The sequence below is a fragment of the Bos grunniens genome, chromosome 20 (assembly GCF_055505025.1).
Source record: "Bos grunniens cultivar Pamir isolate PY7600 chromosome 20, Bosgru_T2T1.0, whole genome shotgun sequence".
NCBI lineage: Eukaryota > Metazoa > Chordata > Mammalia > Artiodactyla > Bovidae > Bos > Bos grunniens.
Window position 1 is genome coordinate 38,864,470 of NC_141184.1, and position 5,091 is coordinate 38,869,560.

Here is a 5,091-nt window from a genome sequence, read left to right on the forward strand (position 1 = left end):
AGTCAGATAATGAGCTCTCAGTCTAGCCTCAGCCCTAAAACTACAGATCAGCAATGGGAGATAGTGTCAGAAATTTGGACAGTGTGAGACACAGGCAGGACAAGTATCTAGCTGTTCTAGGAGTTCTGAAAAATGCTCAGCACAGAAAAACAAAGAATTAGACTCAATGACTATTTGTGCTTTTGTTCATTTTCCTGACTACCATTCTAGCATCATTTAAGACTACACCTTTGGCTAAATCCTGTATTTGTCTTCAGTTCAGTTCAGTCTCTCAGTCGTGTCCGACTCTTTGCGACCTCATGAATTGCAGCACACCAGGCCTCCCTGTTCATCACAATCTCCCAGAGTTCACTGAGACTCACATCCATCGAGTCAGTGATGCCATCCAGCCATCTCATCCTCTGTCGTCCCCTTCTCCTCCTGCCCCCAATCCCTCCCAGCATCAGAGTCTTTTCCAATGAGTCAACTCTTCACATGAGGTGGCCAAAGTACTGGAGTCTCAGCTTTAGCATCATTCCTTCCAAAGAAATCCCAGGGCTAATGTCCTTTAGGATGGACTGGTTGGATCTCCTTGCAGTCCAAGGGACTCTCAAGAGTCTTCTCCAACACCACAGTTCAAAAGCATCAATTCTTCAGCACTCAGCTTTCTTCACAGTCCAACTCTCACATCCATACGTGACCACTGGAAAAACCATAGCCTTGACTACACGGACCTTTGTAAGCAATGTGATGTCTCTGCTTTTGAATATGCTATGTAGGTTGGTCATAACTTTTCTTCCAAGGAGTAAGCGTCTTTTAATTTCATGGCTGCAGTCACCATCTGTAGTGATTTTGGAGCCCAAAAAAATAAAGTCTGACACGATTTCCACTGTTTCCCCATCTATTTCCCATGAAGTGATGGGACCAGATGCCATGATCTTCGTTTTCTGAATGTTGAGCTTTAAGCCAACTTTTTCACTCTCGTCTTTCACTTTCATCAAGAGGCTTTTTAGTTCCTCTTCACTTTCTGCCATAAGGGTGGTGTCATCTGCATATCTGAGGTTATTGATATTTCTCCCTGAAATCTTGATTCCAGCTTGTGCTTCTTCCAGCCCAGGGTTTCTCATGATGTACTCTGCATATAAGTTAAATAAGCAGGGTGACAATATACAGCCTTGATGTACTCCTTTTCCCATTTGGAACCAACCTGTTGTTCCATGTCCAGTTCTAACTGTTGCTTCCTGACCTGCATATTAAATGCATAAACTTACAAGATCCTGTATCTAAGCTATAAACTACATCAGAGTAGCTGTCCACAACTCTAGTGCTGAACGTGAACAGATTCATAATTTGCCCTGAGTATATGTTTATGATGGCCAGCTTTTGTAAACCTATACTTCTCAGGTGGTAAACAACAAATATTTTGGTAATTTGCAGTCACAGCTATCTTATTACTTGATGTCTTTTAATATATTTTATCAAGAAAAATTTCACACACTTGCAAAAGTGTAGAGAACAGTAAATAAACCTTCACATAATCATCATTCAGACTCAAAAACTATTAGTTCATGGGAAACTTTTATTTTTTACACACTGCTATTTCAAATTGAATGATTTTAGAGCAAATTCCATGTATGATAATATTTAATACAAAATATTTTGATATATTAAGTTAATATCTAATATAGTCAATCAATCAATTCAGATTTTAAAAATCACCAATTAATGAATGAACTGAGATTTTCTCAACTCACTGATTAGTATCCTAGATACAGCATAAATGGAATACTTTAAATTCTGTTTCTTAACTCAAGTTGTATGTAGGGAAATATATATGCACTTATTTATACAACTTGTAAGGAAATTGTAAAAAATGAAATTAAAACTTCACAAACATAGACTGTCCTAAGTTAAAGGTAACCACACCCTCTGGTTCTGCAATTACTATGTGAATACAATGTTGAAGAGAAAATTGATTTCCTTGAATCTATATATATATTATAATCACTGAATTTATTCTTTATAGCCTAAAGATTTTAAAAGGATTGAAGCTTGTGTACTTTTTTTTTTTGATCAAAACATTAGTCTTTTTGGAAAAAGCAAATGAAAATGCATACATCTTTGATTTAAAAAGTCAAGCCTAAGACCTAGGCCTCATTTTATCTACTATACACTGCTGCTGCTGCTAAGTCACTTCATTCATGTCCGACTCTGTGCGACCCCATAGATGGCAGCCCACCAGGCTCCCCCATCCCTAGGATTCTCCAGGCAAGAATACTGGACTGGGTTGCTATTTCCTTCTCCAATGCATGAAAGTGAAAAGTGAAAAGGAAGTCTCTCAGTCATGTCCGACTCTTAGCGAACCCATGGACTGCAACCTACCAGGCTCCTCCATCCATGGGATTTTCCAGGCAAGAGTACAGGAGTGGGGTGCCATCGCCTTCTCTGCTACTATACACTAAGTAAAACCAAATGATGACTAATTACTTTATTATGTATCACACTTATACAAGACATATTTTTTACCTTCCCATATAGACAATAATAAAATTTCATTTCATTATTACATATAGTTTGGAAATGTCATTTGACCAAAATACTAAGAACATTTTCAGATATCTCTGAAAATACATATAAGGACTTTTTTAGTTACTATAGATAAATAGCATAGTTCTAAGATATAAGAATGCATGCTATTTAATAATTATATAATATTTGTACTGAGCACTAAATGGCTATATATGGAGTCAGAGTATCTTTGATAGCTTGTATGAAAAACATGCATATAAACTTGCCTTTACATGCCCTACAGAAAGTGTTACAAAATGTATACTATATCAAATACAAACAAACTTATAATTAACACAAAATGGCTAAGGAGCCAAACACAAAATGTCTTTCCTGGCCCAACAAAGACAATTGTGGACCAAGAAGAGATGAACGCCAAAATCTATAATAAATCACATAGCAACTGACAAAAAATTCTGAAAGGACACTACAAATACCTGGATTCCTTATTTCCCAGGTTGAGTGATTAATTTGTAAAGTACAAATTTGTAAAGTACAAAGAAGAGAATAGGAGCTAAGAAATACAATCCAAATGAACACCCCACATAAATATCACTGGGGGATGAGGAAATTATGGAGCTACCTTCCTAAAATAGAAAAATTAATAAGCATGCAACCTCCAAATTAATGGGTTTGGCAGAAAACCCATGGAATCAGAACACTGAAAAATGGCACAGTTCTCAAAGTAAATAATGCTGGGTTGCAGACACAAAGAGTCATAAGACTAATCATGCATGGAAATTCAAAAATGCAGTATTTAAAGTTGTGGGTTCATTGTACATTCTTGTCTCCTTTGTCAAAGATTAATTGACTAGAGGTATGTGGGTTTATTTCTGGGCTATCTATTCTGTTCCATTGATAAATATAAAACCTTTGTCCTTCGAGCCGGAATCGAACCAGCGACCTAAGGATGGCCACAGACAGGCATCTACAGTCCTCCGCTCTACCAGCTGAGCTACCGAAGGGAACACACTTATGACTGAAAATATAATGAATATACAATGGAGAAAAGACAGTCTCAGCAAGTTGTGTTAGGAAAACTTAACAGCCGTATTTAAATCAATGAAATTACAACATTCCCTCACACCATACCCAAAAATACATTCAAAATTACTTAAAGACTTAAATATAAAACATGGCACCGTAAAACGCCCAGGAGAGAACACAGGCAAAACATTCTCTGAATAGTAACAATGTTTTCTTAGGACAGCCTCCCAAGCCAATAAAAGTAAAATTGAAAATAAACAATGGGACATAATCAGACTATTAAGCTTTTGCACAGCAAAGGAAATCATAAATGAAACAAAAGACAACACACAGACTGGGAAAAAATATTTGCAAACAAAGTGACGAACGAGATTAATTTCCAAAATATACAAAGAGTTTATATAACTCAATAACAAAATAAATAAATAACCCGATTTTAAAAATGGGCAAAAGACCTAAATAGACATTTCTCCAAAGAAGACATACATATTATCAAAAGACACATGAAAAGATACTTAACACAGCTAATTATTAGAGAAATGCACATCAAAACTACAGTGAGGTATCACATCACACTGGTCAGAATGACCATCTTCAAAACGTCTACAAATAATAAATGCTGGAGAAGGAGTGGAGAAAAGGGAACCCTCCTATACTGTTGGTGGGGATATAAATTGGTGCTGCCACCATGGAAAACAGTATGGAAATTTCTTTAAAACCTAAAAATAGAATTACCATATGATCTAGCAACCCCACCCTTGGGCATATATCTGAAAAAATCTCTAATTCAAAAAGATTTATGCACTTATATGTTCTTATATGCACTTATATGTTCATAGCAGCACTATTTACAATAGCCAAGGTGTGGAAGCAACCTAAATGTCCGTCAATAGATGAAGGGATAAAGAAGATGTGATTCTTATATGCAAAGGAATATCATTTCTTCATTTAAAAAAACAGAAATAATGCCACTTGTAGCAATACGAATGGACCTAGAGATGATCATATTAAAGTAAAGCAAATCATACAGAGAAAGACAAATTACCATGTGATATCACTTATATGTGGAATCTAAGGAAACAGATACAAATGAACTTTACAAAATGGAAACAGACTCATAGACATAGAAAGCAATATTATGGTCACCAAAGAGGGAAGATGGGGTAAGGATAAATTAATAGTTTGGGATTGCTGCTGCTGAGTCACTTCAGTCGTGTCCGACTCTGTGCGACCCCATAGATGGGGCAGCCCACCAGGCTCCCCCGTCCCTGGGATTCTCCAGGCAAGAACACTGGAGTGGGTTGCCATTTCCTTCTCCAAAGTTTGGGATTAGCAGATATAAACTGTTGTTGTTCAGTCACTAAGTCGTGTCCGACTCTTTGCAACCCCATGAACTGCCACGTGTTAGGCTTCCCTGTTGGTCACTATCTCCTGGAGTTTGATCAAATTCATTGAGTCAGTGTCGCTATCTAACCATCTCATCTGCTACTGCTTCCCTTGTGACCCAGCTGGTAAAGAATCTGCACGCAATGCGGGAGACCTGGGTTTGATTCCTGG

General features: G+C 37.2%; 1 non-coding gene across 1 annotated transcript; it reads right to left on the reverse strand.

The window, feature by feature from the left end:
• Nucleotides 1-3,423: 3,423 nt before the first annotated feature.
• Nucleotides 3,424-3,512, reverse strand: TRNAY-GUA (transfer RNA tyrosine (anticodon GUA)). Its single transcript is given in 2 exon segments — nucleotides 3,424-3,459; nucleotides 3,476-3,512. It is a non-coding gene; the product is annotated as a tRNA-Tyr (tRNA).
• Nucleotides 3,513-5,091: the final 1,579 nt, after the last annotated feature.